Genomic DNA, 17459 nt, shown 5'->3' on the forward strand with positions numbered 1-17459 from the left:
CAACCATCAGAGAATACTATAAATGCCTCTACGCAAATCAACTAGAAAATCTAGAAGAAATGGATAATTTCCTGGACACTTACACTCTCCCAAGACTAAACCAGGAAGAAGTTGAATCCCTGAATAGACCAATAGCAGGCTCTGAAATTGAGGCAACAATTAATAGCCTACCCACCAAAAAAAGTCCAGGACCAGATGGATTCACAGCTGAATTCTACCAGAGGTACAAGGAGGAGCTGGTACCATTCCTTCTGAAACTATTTCAATCAATAGAAAAAGAGGGAATCCTCCCTAACTCTTTTTATGAGGCCAACATCATCCTGATACCAAAGCCTGGCAGAGACACAACAAAAAAAGAGAATTTTAGACCAATATCCCTGATGAACATCGATGCAAAAATCCTCAATAAAATACTGGCAAACCGGATTCAGCAGCACATCAAAAAGCTTATCCACCATGATCAAGTGGGCTTCATCCCTGGGATGCAAGGCTGGTTCAACATTCGCAAATCAATAAACGTAATCCAGCATATAAACAGAACCAAGGACAAGAACCACATGATTATCTCAATAGATGCAGAAAAGGCTTTTGACAAAATTCAACAGCCCTTTATGCTAAAAACGCTCAATAAATTCGGTATTGATGGAATGTACCTCAAAATAATAAGAGCTATTTATGACAAACCCACAGCTAATATCATACTGAATGGGCAAAAACTGGAAAAATTCCCTTTGAAAACTGGCACAAGACAGGGATGCCCTCTCTCACCACTCCTATTCAACATAGTGTTGGAAGTTCTGGCTAGGGCAATCAGGCAAGAGAAAGAAATCAAGGGTATCCAGTTAGGAAAAGAAGAATTCAAATTGTCCCTGTTTGCAGATGACATGATTGTATATTTAGAAAACCCCATTGTCTCAGCCCAAAATCTCCTTAAGCTGATAAGCAACTTCAGCAAAGTCTCAGGATACAAAATTAATGTGCAAAAATCACAAGCATTCTTATACACCAGTAACAGACAAGCAGAGAGCCAAATCAGGAATGAACTTCCATTCACAATTGCTTCAAAGAGAATAAAATACCTAGGAATCCAGCTTACAAGGGATGTAAAGGACCTCTTCAAGGAGAACTACAAACCACTGCTCAGTGAAATCAAAGAGGACACAAACAAATGGAAGAACATACCATGCTCATGGATAGGAAGAATCAATATCGTGAAAATGGCCATACTGCCCAAGGTGATTTATAGATTCAATGCCATCCCCATCAAGCTACCAATGACTTTCTTCACAGAATTGGAAAAAACGGCTTTAAAGTTCATATGGAACCAAAAAAGAGCCCGCATTGCCAAGACAATCCTAAGTCAAAAGGACAAAGCTGGAGGCGTCACGCTACCTGACTTCAAACTATACTATAAGGCTACAGTAACCAAAACAGCATGGTACTGGTACCACAACAGAGATATAGACCAATGGAACAGAACAGAGTCCTCAGAAATAATACCACACATCTACAGCCATCTGATCTTTGACAAACCTGAGAGAAACAAGAAATGGGGAAAGGATTCCCTATTTAATAAATGGTGCTGGGAAAATTGGCTAGCCATAAGTAGAAAGCTGAAACTGGATCCTTTCCTTACCCCTTATACGAAAATTAATTCAAGATGGATTAGAGACTTAAATGTTAGACCTAATACCATAAAAACCCTAGAAGAAAATCTAGGTAGTACCATTCAGGACATAGGCATGGGCAAGGACTTCGTGTCTAAAACACCAAAAGCAACGGCAGCAAAAGCAAAAATTGACACATGGGATCTAATTAAACTAAAGAGCTTTTGCACAGCTAAAGAAACTACCATCAGAGTGAACAGGCAACCTACAGAATGGGAGAAAATTTTTGCAACCTACTCATCTGACAAAGGGCTAATATCCAGAATCTACAAAGAACTCAAACAAATATACAAGAAAAAAACAACCCCATCAAAAAGTGGACAAAGGATATGAACAGACATTTCTCAAAAGAAGACATCCATACCGCCAACAGACACATGAAAAAATGCTCATCATCACTCGCCATCAGAGAAATGCAAATCAAAACCACAATGAGATACCATCTCACACCAGTTAGAATGGCAATCATTAAGAAGTCAGGAAACAACAGGTGTTGGAGAGGATGTGGAGAAATAGGAACACTTTTACACTGTTGGTGGGATTGTAAACTAGTTCAACCATTATGGAAAACAGTATGGCGATTCCTCAAGGATCTAGAACTAGATGTACCATATGACCCAGCCATCCCACTACTGGGTATATACCCAAAGGATTATAAATTACTCTACTACAAAGACACATGCACACGTATGTTTATTGCGGCACTATTCACAATAGCAAAGACTTGGAATCACCCAAATGTCCATCTGTGACAGACTGGATTAAGAAAATGTGGCACATATACACCATGGAATACTATGCAGCCATCAAAAAGGATGAGTTTGCGTCCTTTGTAGGGACATGGATGCAGCTGGAAACCATCATTCTTAGCAAACTATCACAAGAACAGAAAACCAAACACCGCATGTTCTCACTCATAGGTGGGAACTGAACAATGAGATCACTTGGACTCGGGAAGGGGAACATCACACACTGGGGCCTATCATGGGGAGGGGGGAGGAGGGAGGGATTGCATTGGGGAGTTATACATGATATAAACGTCATGCACATGTACCCTAGAACTTAAAGTATAATAAAAAATAAATAAAAAAAAAATAAATTCTTCACCAACCAAGAGAAATGGGAAGTGGAGTCATTGAAACTAGAGGGCATATTTATTTTTTCAGATCTTAGTTTGTGGACTGAGTCATACCTACAAGGATAAAATCTATTCTGCCTCTCCTGTGTTCCAGACACCTTTGGTCCCATAATCTCTATTTAATCCTCACCACAATAGCTCAAGCTAGATGGAATTTTCCTACTATTATTCCTGGGTGACACAACTGAAATTCAGTGAGATTAAGTGACTTGACCAAGGATGTGCAATGGGCAGCGGGTGAAAGCAGTATCCAGATCTCCTGTGCCTGCCTCCAGAAAGTAGACTCTTCCCCAGGAACCTTGCTGCTTGTCATAGAGATGAAGTCCCTCACTCCATCCCATTGCTACAAGTGTACACGGGGTGTGTAGGTATGAAAGTAACTCTGATGGCCCTGTCATTGTGGCAAATATTTTTAAAAATGTTTATCTCGTTTGAATCTCAAAATATCTTGGTGAATCAGATAGCATCACCCCATTTTGAAGACAACAGATGTACTGAATTGAGACATGTCCACAGCCACCTAGCAGTGATTAGGAGATACGAATCTGGGTCATAGTCCTGTCCCAGCACTGCCTTGCTGCTCCCAAGACAGGATTGTAGTATGTTGTCTGCCCTACCCAAGCCATGCCACTCATCACAAACTTTGCCACATTAGCAAAATGCTACACAATTTGAAAAAGGAGGATGTAATCCTCCATGCCTCCCAGCCTATGCCCGCACACAGCCCTAGATATTTTAATCATAGAATAACAGTAAAATCAGAGAGCTAGGTATATCCTGACAGGCTAGTTACCCACTCATCAACTCATGGCACATGAGGATTTTCAGTGCTGCTACTAGGAACTGACTCAGTTCCTGGGCTCACTGAATGCTCAGGCCAGAAGGATGCCCATGCCTTCCAGGATGCCACAGATAATGGTGGCTACCTGCTGACATGAATGTTGCCTACAATGAGATGTGTTTGTTCCCAAGAATCTATTATATTAGCTATACTTTAACATTGTCACGTAGCTGGTGAAGTGTGAATGCAAAAGAGAAAGAGTTATTGTTTTTATAAGAATCAAGTTGACAGTTTTACAAAGACTTAATAAAGGAGAGATGCTAAAATTAGATTCGTGGGTTGGGTACAAGCAAGACAGCTGAAAAGACAGTGGGAAAAGTACCACATCTATAAGGTTTCTGTACTAAAATTGCTTTGCAAGTATCTTTAAGCTCTCACTCCACTCTGCAGAAACTGAAATTAGAAATTGTAGACAATGCATTAAGGACGTGATTTTTGTATCAATGAATAAGGAAGAACTCTGAAAAATGTACGTAGTCTCAATGAAAAGACTTTGACTGTCAAAATCTTAGTGAAGGAATGTATATTTCTATGTTTTAGGTTAACAAAAATATTTAAGATATATATACATAATTTAAAATTTTTCTTCTTACATCTACTCACAATAAATATACTTTTACATTAATACATAACACATAAATGTAAAAGTCTATGTATGAGTAGATGTAAGAAGAAAATACATATTAATATATAATCACTACGTGATTTTTTATAAATAACATGTTATTACTATGTAATTACATATTATATACATATATATAGTTTTAATTTTGATGCCATTGTTTTCTTTTGCTTGGGTCCTCCCTCATTTTCTCAGACTCCCTGACACCCTAATCTGCATCATATGACTGTCCAGCCCCCAAAACCCATGAAGAAAGCTTGGTCTGGATCCTGCCATATTGATCAGGATCCAATGTGTTCTGGATCCTCCATGCTCATGTGTGTTGGCTCCCATACACACATGGGATGGGGAGAGTGGCATTACTTCTTTGTAAAATTGAGATAATTTTATGCCTAATTTTATTCACTCAGCTTTGTCTCATCAATGATTCATTCTAATCTCTATGAGTCACCTGATGTAGCTCCAATTTATTTTATTTTATTTTTGAGACAGGGTCTCACTCTGTCACCCAGGCTGAAGTGATATTGGCTCACTGCAGCCTCCAACCTCAAGGCTCAAGTGATTCTCTCACCTCAGCCTCCTGAGTAGCTGGGACCACAGGCATGCACAGCCATGCCCTGCTATATTGTTTTTCTTTTTTGTATTTTTAGTAAAGATGGGGTCTTGCCATGTTCCCCAGGCTGTTTTTAAACTCCTGAGCTCAAATGATCCATCTGCCTCAGTCTCTCCAAAGTGCTGGAATTACAGGCATGTTCCACTGCATCCAGCCTCCAATTTATTTTTTAATGGCTGCAGCATATTTCTTGGCAAGTCTAAATGTATCCAACCATTCTTCTTTTGAAGAATGTTTGCTTTGCTTCTAGGTTTTGTTTGTTTTCCACCATAAACAATAATTTATTATACATCCTCGTTTATATAGCCACACATTTAGGTATTCCTATGGGGTAGATTCCCATGAATAGAAATGCTAAGTCAAAAGGTGTATGTGTTTTTAACTTAATTTTCTTTTTTTCAGAGACAGGGTTTCACTGTGTTGCCCATAAGCTGGAGTGTAGTGGCTACTCATAAATGCAATCATACCTCACTGGAGCCTTGAACTCCTGTGTTCAATGATCCCCTTGCCTCAGCCTCCCCAGTAGCTGGGACTAAAGGCACGTGCCACTACTTCCAGAAACTTCAATTTTAATAGATTGTGTTAGGTTGTTCTTGCTTTGTTATAAAGAAATAACAGGCTGGGTAATTTATGAAGAAAAGAGATTTAATTGGCTCGTAGTTCTGCGGGCTGTACAAGCGAGGCACTGGCATCTGCTTTTCCTCAGGGGGCTTTTACTTTTGAGGAGGCCTCAGGGAGTTTTACTCATGGCAGAAGGTGAACCAGTAGCAGACATGTCACCCAGCAAGAGCAGCAGCAAGTCGGGGGAGGGTGCCATACACTTTTAAACAACCAGATTTTGGTAGAACTCTCACTATTGTGAGGACAGCACCAAGGGGATGGTGCTAAACCATTTATGAGAAATCCACCCCCATGATCCAATCACCTTCCACCAGGCCCCACCTCTAATGCTAAGGATTACATTTCAACATGAGATTTAGAGAGGACACATATCCAAACTATATAATAGATATCACCAGATTGCTTTCCAAAAAGGCTATAATACCCTCTATGGTTTAAATGTGTGTCTCCTATGAAACTCATGTTGAAACTTAATCCCCACTATAATAGTATTAAAAGGTGGAGCCTTTAAGAGGTGATTGAGTCATGACAGCTTTGTTCTCATAAATGCATTAATGGGTTAATGTGTTATCACAGGAGTGGGTTAGTTATTGCAGGAGTGGCTCTGTTATAAAGGCCTGTTTGGCTCTCTCTTGGACCCTTTCACTGTGTGATGCTCTGTGCCACCTCAGGACTCTGCACAGAGTTCCCACCAGCAGGAAAGCCCTCACCAGAAGTGGCCACTTGGGACCTTGGACTTCCCAGCCTCCAATATATGAGAAATTAAATTTTTTCTATATAAATTACCCAGTCTCAGGTATTTAGTTATAGCAAAACAAAATGAACTAAGACAACATCCAAGAACAATTATTAAAGTAAACTTTTCCCTGTATTCCCACTAGCAATAGATATTCGTCTTTTTAATCTTGATCATTCTGATAGAAGTAAAGAAATATCTCACTGCTTCTTAAATTTAAACGTTACTCTGATTACTACTCTAAAATCATTTCATATGTTTTTGATCATATGAACTTGTTCTATGAATTGCCTATTTGTACCTCTTGCCCATTTTTGTGTTTTAAAAAATAATTCATCACTTTAATTAATTTTTGCAGCTAGCCTGTCAGCTTCTATTCCCTGTCCTGTTGGGTAAGACAGAAAAATGTTACAAATATTGACATTTTGCTATCATAAATCACTTAACAGAGTAGATGAAAGCTTCAAAGGATGATTTAAAATGGTCCAGAAGCCAGGCACGGTGGCTCATGCCTGTAATCCCAGCACTTTGGGAGGACAAGGCGGGCAGATCACGAGGTCAGGAGACCGAGACCATCCTGGCTAACACTGTGAAACCCCATCTCTACTAAAAATACAAAAAAATGAGCTGGGCATGGTGGTGGGTGCCTGTAGTCCCAGCTACTCAGGAGGCTGAGGCAGGAGAATTGCTTGAACCCGGGAGGCGGTTGCAGTGAGCTAAGATCACACCACTGCACTCCTGCCTGGGCAACAGAGCGAGACTCTGTCTCAAAAAAAAAAAAAAAAAAAAAAAGGTCCAGAAAAAAGAAGCTAAAAAGTCAAAAACAAAAGAAAGAATGAAAAGAAACCAGGATGCTTGAGAAGATAGAAATGATGTGAGCCGTGTGGTCTGTAATTAATGTATGATGGAAAAATACAGAAAAGAAAAGTCAAATGCTCAGGAGGAACACACACACACACAATCATTCATTGAGCAATTTCTTTCTTTCTTTTTTTTTTTTTTTTTAATGACAGGGTCTCACTGTGTTGCTCAGGCTGGTCTTGAGCTCCTGGACTCAAGCGATCTGACCACCTTGACCTCCCAAAGTGCTGGAATTACCATTAAGCATTTACCATGTTCTTCCAGGCCCTGTGCTAAGCACATTCCTTGCTGCATCTCACTCTTCAGTAGGAGTAGGTAAATAGTATTAGTCCCACTGTACAGATGGAAAAGCAGAAGCTCATAGAAGTGTGGTAGTAACATGGTTAAGGTTACATTGCTAGTCAGTGGTGGAACCAGGATTTCCATCCAGGTCTGCCTGACTCCAGGCACTGGGTTGGTAGATGGCTGGGCCTGAGAACTATCCAGGAGTAAACAGCATGGACAAAGCTGTCATGGAAAGAGCTCTGGCTGAGATACAAATTCTAAACCGGGCCTCAAAAAGGGTTAAAGGGAAGTAGGGTGATGTCAGTAGAGCTGAAGCTGGGGTTGAGAGCTTCCTGAGGAACTGGTGTGGTCAGGGGAGCCTTTGAGAAAGTCCCAGCCCTGTTAGACTATTAGGGCCCTGAGCTGGGGCAGGGGAGGGAGGGTGGCGAATGCAACAGAACATCGCCCCGGATGTAAGACTCAGCTAGATAAAGTGACTCATCACCCTGCTGTCACCCCACAGCCTCGGCTAATCATGGTGGAATAAATGTCACTGCAAGTTTAAGGAAGACTATGCACAAGGAACTGTCACTATTACTTGCTGAGAGAGAGAGAATGGGTGGCCTTGTTATCACTGATTTCCTAAGTGCTTTCTCACTGCCACCCCACTCCCCTGTTCTTCATCAGCCTTTGGGTGACACAAACCCACTGAGAGGTCTGCTGGAGCCACACTGTTGAGACCCAGTGACTGGTGAAGGGCATCTTCTGCAGTGGCAGGCGCCATGAGTGCAGGGTCCTGGGCTGCCCACACGGGCCCTACTGTGGGGCCTCCATCAAGTGATGCAAGCTCCCTGAGCCTACTCTGAGCCTGCTCCCAACCTCGACATGAGGAGAACAATGCTGTCTCCACTCACAATGAGTGAAATCATTGTGAAACACTGAGGCACAAAATAAGCATGAACGCTTTGATGAATTGGAGTGGTCATAATATAAAAGACTTGACAAACCATAGGAGGAAGTTGAGAGATCCCCTTGCACAGGGAGACAGTGATGCTGGTTGCATTTCAGCTAGAATGAAGGGTGAGAAAGTCCTGGCACCAGGGCTGCCTAAGAACATGGGGGTGGATCAAGTCTGATTGCATAAACCATTGGGCTTTCTGGAGCAACCCCCAAGCAGGAGCCTCTCCCAGTGGATTCTCTGCCACCACATCTGCCCCTAATGTGTAGCTTTGAGTCTGTGACAAGAGTATTTAGGGTTGGATTCAGTAGACTGAGTTTCAAATCTCAGTTCTATTTATGAGCTGAAGACAACCCTGACCTTCAGTTTCTTCACTGGTACAACAGAATAGCAATAACTGGTCTGATTGTCGTGAATATTATATATGAAAGAACTGGACAAATCACATTTGAGCACTTACTACATCCTTGAAGAATTTGAACTTGTTTAACTCTATTCTCAACTTTGGGTGCTTCCCTCCTCAGTAGGAGGAGAAGAGGTTTGAGGGGAGGAGGACAGATGACATTTGCAGGAATTTGGCCAGGCATTGTGCTTTGTGTTCTCTGTATAGAGACTCATCTGACCCTTCCACAGCTGCCCTGTGAGCCGTGTACTCTTATCCTTACTCTACACATGGGCGCCTGGTGCTCAGAGAGGGGAAGCTATCTACCTCAGTGAACCTAGGCCTGACGCCAAAAATCTATACCTTTTATAGACACCCACAATCGATTATAACACCCACAATCTATTCAAAACTACAGTTATTTTTTTCTGACTGACAATGCAAGAAAATCTCAAGGCAGAAATTCATGCAGATGAGATAAGTTTCAAACACAATCTCCTATTATTCAATTACTCTGTTATCCCCCATTAAACCATCTCTTAGGTGACCCCTGGTCATCACTGTCCTTCTTATCTCACTCTGGCTCCACACCCAGACTTATGCTGGAGAAGCACAAAACTGCAAGATATCTTAGAGATCGTCTGATCCAGCTCCTGCTCTAAGAGCAAGGAAACTGAAGCCCAGAATGAGTGCTAAAGCTGCCCAGTAGAAGCCTGCTCCTGAGGGTTGTCCCCTGCCCCCTGCCCCTCTCTTGCCCTGGGGAACCCATGCTTCCTCTCCTCTTGCCCCTTTCTCAGAAGCAGGTGGCAGAGACACAATACAAAGAACGTAGAACATCACTACATTTTCCTTTGAACTGTACAGCTGGTTCTCTTAATCCACTTTTTTCTTCCAGATCTAGGACATCTGATTTTGAAGAAATGAATGTTTTCATAGAAAGTGGAAATAATAACTCCTTTTGCTAAAAAGAACGCGGAGGGAGGGGATGACCCAAGAATTGACAGTGCCTTGCATTTTGTGTAGTGTTCTAAACAAGTAAGCCAGGTCCTTTCCTGCCCAGGTCTGAGCTTCTTCTGCACCCCCCTCAGTCAGCTGTGGTGCTGATCTGGCTGCATCCCCTGCTTCCTATGGCCCCAGCCAGCTCTTCTTCCTTAGGTCCTGGGCCTTGCTCCCACAGTGTCTCAAAGCCTTTTAGGCCTTATGAAGGATTTCGGCCATTAGTCTCTTAGGAGCAATGGGTAGCCCTCATATAGTTTTAAGAGGAGGGGATAGACATTCAATAAGTAATTTTTAGAAGAATAAATGAGTCCGTTAATGCCTTATCTCCCAAATCATTTATCAAATTAAGTAATCACTTATCAAGAGCTTGAATGTGTGGGACACAGCAAAGAATGTTTTGGTAGAAAAAAAGGATGGGAAAAATCTGGAAGGTGAGGTGCTGTCTTAGAGTTGAGGCCAAGACACTGTGTCACAGTGGAGTCTCTGGGCCCTGTGGGAAGATCTCAGAGTACCTGGCACCTGGCATGGGTGTGGGGTTCAAGACAGATATCCTGAGGAAGAAAGGGGAGGATATTCCAGTGTCTTTAACATCAAAGATGCTTTGCTTACTTCATGACTGAGATCAGGGTTAGCCATTCTTGAATATGTTGCAGGTGGAAAAAGAGGAAAACCTAGTGATTATTTGAGGCCTTTGCTGAGCCAGTCACATCCCCTAAACCAGTTAGAGGAGTTTATTATCTGACATGGTAAAGTGCAGATGTCCAAACTAAAATTCAGTTCAACCCTTATAAAGACATTTTCTGACACTGACATTTATAGACCCCGACTTTCTATGTCTGTAAATTGGGAATAATGATACCTATCTCACCAGGTTAAACGAGAACATGTACATACTGTGCTTAGCATAGTGTCTGGGACCTGTGGCAGCAGCTATTTTCATGGCAATTATTCTGTATGTATAATATAACTTTAAAACTTCTCTAGGGACCAACAAGGCAATGCAATCGAACACCAGCACAGCCAATAAGGGGCAATAGGGAGTGGTGGGGACTGTGGCAAACTGGAGAATCCTTGCCTGTCCAAAGAGCTCCTCTTTAGTTTCAGCTATTAGCTACTGAGCAAGAACTCAAAACAAGTGCTTTCTGACTTTTCCAGAAATGCTGGAAATCCTAATGCATAATTTTGTTATCCAATTCAAATAAAAAACTGCAAACAATAACAACCACCAGAATTAACAACACTATGGAACACACAAAACAGGTTCTGGAGCAAAGCTAGGCTGAAAGCAGCTAAAACGAAGTTTCACAAAGGCCTAGCTGTTCTGGGAAGTCAGATCTGCCCCACAGAAAAGACTCTAAAAGCATGTGAAAGGTCATAATAAAATCAGGTGCGGTGGCTCACGCCTGTAATCCCAGCACTTTGGGAGGCCGAGGCGGGCAGATCACCTGAGGTTGGGAGTTCGAGACCAGCCTAAACAACATGGAGAAACCCTGTCTCTAGTAAAAATACAAAATTACCTGGGCATGGTGGTACATGCCTGTAATCCCAGCTACTTGGGAGGCTGAGGCAGGAGAACCGCTTGAACCCAGGAGGCGGAGGTTGTGGTGAACCAAGATCGCGCCACTGCACTCCAGCCTGGGCAACAAGAGCAAAACTCCGTCTCAAAAAAAAAAAAAAAAAAAAATCAGGTGCAAAGGAAGCATTCCAAATACGTTCGATGAAATGCCAGCATTTTTAGGACATGCATGCACCAACCTCCCTCGGGAAGGATTTTGAAGACGACAAGGCTCATTAGGTTTTACGTACTGGGGCAATTACTCAAATGTTCACACCCACAGCTCTGGGAGCCTTGGAGGTGTTTGCCGAGCTGCTCTTAGGGGCGGTGATACCAGCAATATCCAGTGGGGGTCTCTCTCATACAAATAATGGCATAGCTGTTCCCGGCTGTAGAGGAAATGGCAGCCCTGGGACCTGGGGGGATCGAAGGCCAGTCCACGTCTCAGTGGGAAGATGGCAGCAGCTCAGTGGCTCTTCACAGTGATGTGATGACCTGTTTTTAAATGTTTAACAGAAGCCAAACTTGGCTTTTAGGGGACAGCTTTCCTGCCAGCCAGTCAGCTTGCCAAAGGCATCTTTCCTTTGCACAGAGAGCACACTGGGCTTGGAGACATTTTCCACACAGTGGGATTTGGTGAGAATCTTTTTTTTTTTTTTTTTTTCTTTCCTTCTTTTTTCTTTTTTTTTTTTTTTTTTATTATACTTTAAGTTCTAGGGTACATGTGCATGACGTTTATATCATGTATAACTCCCCAGTGCAATCCCTCCCTCCTCCCCCCTCCCCATGATAGGCCCCAGTGTGTGATGTTCCCCTTCCCGAGTCCAAGTGATCTCATTGTTCAGTTCCCACCTATGAGTGAGAACATGCGGTGTTTGGTTTTCTCTTCTTGTGATAGTTTGCTAAGAATGATGTTTTCCAGCTGCATCCATGTCCCTACAAAGGACGCAAACTCATCCTTTTTATGGCTGCATAGTATTCCATGGTGTATATGTGCCACATTTTCTTAATCCAGTCTGTCACAGATGGACATTTGGGTTGATTCCAAGTCTTTGCTATTGTGAATAGTGCCGCAATAAACAAACGTGTGCATGTGTCTTTGTAGTAGAGTAATTTATAATCCTTTGGGTATATACCCAGTAGTGGGATGGCTGGGTCATATGGTACATCTAGTTCTAGATCCTTGAGGAATTGCCATACTGTTTTCCATAATGGTTGAACTAGTTTACAGTCCCACCAACAGTGTAAAAGTGTTCCTATTTCTCCACATCCTCTCCAACACCTGTTGTTTCCTGACTTCTTAATGATTGCCATTCTAACTGGTGTGAGATGGTATCTCATTGTGGTTTTGATTTGCATTTCTCTGATGGCGAGTGATGATGAGCATTTTTTCATGTGTCTGTTGGCTGTATGGATGTCTTCTTTTGAGAAATGTCTGTTCATATCCTTTCCCCACTTTTTGATGGGGTTGTTTGTTTTTTTCTTGTATATTTGTTTGAGTTCTTGGTAGATTCTGGATATTAGCCCTTTGTCAGATGAGTAGGTTGCAAAAATTTTTTCCCATTCTGTAGGTTGCCTGTTCACTCTGATGGTAGTTTCTTTAGCTGTGCAAAAGCTCTTTAGTTTAATTAGATCCCATGTGTCAATTTTTGCTTTTGCTGCCGTTGCTTTTGGTGAGAATCTTAAAGGTTTCTGTTCAAGGTCAGTTTGGTTGCTTTCTATGCCCAATGCCTCTCAAAGACTGTGGCATCAAGGGACCTGCTGCTACCCTACTTGATGGGGCTGAACAGGAGATATATTCCACACTTCACAATTGCCACCTTTCGGAAGCAGCTTCTCCAGGTGAAGAAGCCCTGGTTTAGAGATGAGATCTGCGTTTGGGTTCTGGTTCTGCCCCTCATTAGCTGTGTGACCTTGAGCAAACCTTATCCTTTCTGGTTCTCAGTTTCTTCATCTGTAAAATTAGGAATACTCATCTCTAATACTAATCTCAAAAATTGTTTTGAGTGTTAAATAGGAATGAATGCATATGAAACTTTACTTTAGAGAAGGGCTTGGCTAACGTGTTCTATGAAGGGGCAGATAGAAACTATTTTTGGCTTTATTGGCCTTATAGGCTCTGTCTCAACTACTGAATTCCGCAATTGTAATAGTGTGGAAGCAGCCATAGGCAATTCATCAAGAGATCAGCAGGGCTGTGTCCACTAAAACTCTATTTTACAAAAACAGGCAGTGCTCTGGGTCTTGCTCGTGGGCTGTACTTTGCCCATCCTCACAGCCTGTTTCTGTGAGGCCTGTGAGCTCAGGATGGTTTTATGTTTCTAAAGGGTTGTAAGGAAAAAACAAAGAATAGGTGACAGGGCCCAGAGTGAGTATTTACTACCAGCTCTTTGGAGAAGCTAGCTGGCTCTGCTCTAGAGCATCACAGGAAAGTCAGCCCAGGAGGCAGGCAGCTATGTCCCTGAGTATCAGGGGGCCTGCCAGGTAAGTCACAATGAAACAGACGGGCCAGATGAACCCTGGGCCCTGTCCAGCTCCAGGGGCTAGGGTCCACATGACTCTGATGACCGAGCTCTAGGGCTGGAGGGGGGAAGGGAAACGGTCCCCTAGTTCTCTTTTCAGTTGTCTATTTCAGATGGGTCTTATGAAAGAGGATCAGAAAAGCCTCCATCAGAAAATGAACCAATAATCAAGTGAATGGGGTTTTCGTTTCCTGAATTGTCTCTAGCCTGCGAGGCCGTGCTTCCATGTGAAACTTCTGGGTTCTCTACAAACTCAAACAATGAGTCATGGGCGAGCCCGGGACCCCCACCCACTTGGAGTCACGAGACTCTGACATGGAGACAAGGCCACGGGGTTTCTGTTAGGCCAGAGCCCTGACCCCTCAGCTAAGATGCTTCTTCTTTGTTCTAGATTCAGTCACATAAGCAGAGGCAGCAGGTACTAGGCCTCAGGGTAATAGTCCCTGAAGAAAATAAAGAGAAAGTCTGTCTGAGAAAAGCGAGTTGTGCCGGTTAAAGAATAACCTATGGCCACAATGCCTTACTGGAGGGTGCTTGGGAGCCCATGTCCTCATGTCTGTTGTATCAGGTTAGGGAGAGCCTGATGCATTTCAGCGGGGAGAGGGTTGCTGCTGGTCCTGTTTTCACTCCTTCTCTCCCCTTCCCCAGTGACCCCAAGACAAAATGCTGTTAGGTAAGTAGGGTCTGCTTAGCCCCACTAAGTTCCCCCGTCCACCATTAGGAATCAGTGGTGTTATTATAGTCTACCAGGACTGACCTGGTGCTGCTCAGAGCCGGGGGCTCAAAGCAGGGCCTCCCTTCATCTTCTTAAGTTATTCTCTAGCAGCTCTGAGTCTCCTAAAGATTGATCCTAGAGAAAAGACTATGTCACTTACTTCTTTTTGTGATTGTAAAAACACGCATATTTACTGCAGAAAATTTGAAAAATAGAGAAATGTGTAGAGAAGAAAATGTACAGGATAATTTTAGAATCAAAACCAATCTGATTAATTCAGGAAATGATTATTTATTGAGCACCTACTATGTGCCAGCCACTGTTCTTGGTGCTGGGGACATAGCAGTGAAAAAAAACAAAGTCCTCACCCTTGTGGAGCCTATATTTCAGTAGGGACAGTCAGTACAGTAGAGGAAGGGGCTGGGCTGATGGAACAGAATGCCTTTTTTGATAGGGTGGTCAGGACAAGAGGAAGCAAGGGATGTAGCTATTTGGGGAAGAGCGTTTCCGGCAGAAGGAAGACCTGTCCAGGTGTTGGATAAGAACCTGCTTGGTGCATTCAGGGATACAAAGGAGGCCAGCATGGCTAAGATGAGGCAGGGGCAACCGAGATGAGAACAAGTGGGACTTGCCGGCCATGAAGAGGACCTTGGATTGGTGTTAAGTGAAATGGAAAGCCAAATGCAGGGTCTTGAACAGAAGAGGGCCATGATCAGCCTTATGTTTTGAAATGATCATTCTGGACACCAGTTGAAAAACAGACAGGGGCTGGGGGTGGGGTTGGCAAGGGCAGAAACTGGGAAGCCATTTGGTTGTTGCGAAAGTTACACAAAGCTATGAAAGCAGGGCTGGCCTGGTTGAAGGAAGGGTGAAGGTGGGGGGAGGGCTGGCAGTTCCTCCCACTGGGCCTCTGCCCTTTCCTTTCGTGCTCTCTGAGGTTCCACCATGAGACCCCGGGGTACCTAGGATTACATTTTGAAAGCTATTGGACCAGAGGTTCTCCAAGGGCCCTTCCAGCTTTGGCTCCTGTGCTCTTGTGTTTCAGGACCATGCTGATTCTGTGGAATCAGGCCTGGGCTCTACCAGCCAGGCCTCTGAACATGTCAACTTGAGAAATGAACAGGTTCAGGGTTTAGGAAGGGGAGAGATTTCAAAATTTTAATTAAAAAATATTTTAAATGTTTAAATTTTTGTAGAGACAGAGTCTTCCCATGTTGCCCAGGCTGGTCTCAAACTCCTGGGCTCAGGTGATCCTCCTGCCTCGGCCTCCCAAAATATTGGGATTACAGACATGAGCCATGAGATTTGGAAACTTAATTCAGCTCCCACATACTGAATGTGGCCAGCCCTGTGTGGGGATTGTAATGATGAGTAAGAGGAAATGTCTGCTCCAAGAAACTCACTGGCTGGGATGGGAACTAGGGAATCACACGAATGGCCCATCCCAAAGTCTGAGAGGACCCTGGCCCCTCCCTGTCTGGCCCGTCTTCCATGTGGCCCCTGAGCCAGTGGTTCCCAAACTGGGCAGGTCATGGAGTCATCGAGGAACTTCAGAATATGCAGATGCCCAGACTGTGCCCTCAAAGATTCAAATTCAGTTAGTCCAGGATGGGTGGGGCCTGGGAATCTGTTCAGACAAAGGCCTGGCCTGAAGCCTGGGCTGGAGGGTTCAGTCCTGACAGAAGCGCAGAGACTGCACGAAAGCTTCTGCCAGCCTCATCAAGCCCGTGCTGGGCAGGATGTGGAAACCAAGCCTGTCTTCCAGTGGGATCCTGAGGTGGGGGAGAGCTGGAGGAGGAGGTGGCAGCTCCTTTATCAGCTGTCCCCAACAGAGGCCCTTCCCCCAGGAAGGAATGTTAAAAAACTCCCAGGAAGGAATTGCTAGGTTTGGAGACCATGGGAATTCCCCATCTCCCCCAATCTCCTCAGCCACCTCAAATCCACCAGCCCATCTCCCCATGTTTGGGTTAACTCCTTGTTGGCTCGGAATGTCTCCCCTGGGTTGAGCTACTGATCTGTGAGATCACTTAGTGGCCTGAAATATTTCCAGAATACAAGCAACACTGACAAAAATATTCTTGTAGGGTCCCACAAATCTCACTGAGGAAGGACCCCTACAGGTGGAGAGGAGTATGGTGTATGCAGACTGGAAGGTGGGACTCTCAGATTCATTCCAGAACTGGAATGAAATCAGGCATTTCCAAAGAGGAGAGAGATGGGAAGCAGGAGGAGGAAGCAGGAAGAGGAAGAGAATGAATCTTATGTGAATGAATGGTAATTTTCTCTCAGTTACTGGGAAGAAAAAAAAAATATAACAAAATCAGACCTTGGTCTGGTCCACTAAAAAGAATTCTCTGAATCAGACTTCTTTCCTGGAAGTTGTGAACTTTATCCTCTGGCAGCCATTAATCTAATATTAAGCCCCTTAACCTTCCTAATTGTTCTCTTTCAGTATCAGCTGGTTTCATATTAACCTTTCAATCTCTCCCATAATGCAGTTACCTCCAACTCCAGCCAGACCCAATTCAGAGCTGCGGTCAGCTCAGACCTTTGCCTGCTCTTGGCAACATGTCCCCCTGTCCTCTTCTGCAATCTGCCCCTCTTTTTCTTCATGTGCTGTGAAGGCATCATGTGGATGGGTGTTCAACTCCTGGATTGGGGATGCACAGAGCCTGAGGGACACACTTTGCAAACCTGCACCTTGCACTTTTGAGTTCTGGTCTGCAAGGTCTCCTTTATTCTTTTGGACCAAGGCTGTCCGTGGGAGAGGGCGGCCGCCCGCCTGTCAGAGCAAATCAGCCTCAGGCGGTTTCTGTGGCTCTGGTATTTGAGCTTTGTTTTCCCTCTCTCCCGGGAAGAACTCATTGAAATAGTTTCTCTGGGAAAGTCAAAGCATCTCGCCCAGATGCTGAAGGATCACTTGGTACCTGCCTGTCTTGGTTTCCCATTGTGCCCGTGAAGGCGC

Source organism: Trachypithecus francoisi, unplaced genomic scaffold (genome assembly GCF_009764315.1).
Source record: "Trachypithecus francoisi isolate TF-2019V2 unplaced genomic scaffold, Tfra_2.0 Lachesis_group5, whole genome shotgun sequence".
NCBI lineage: Eukaryota > Metazoa > Chordata > Mammalia > Primates > Cercopithecidae > Trachypithecus > Trachypithecus francoisi.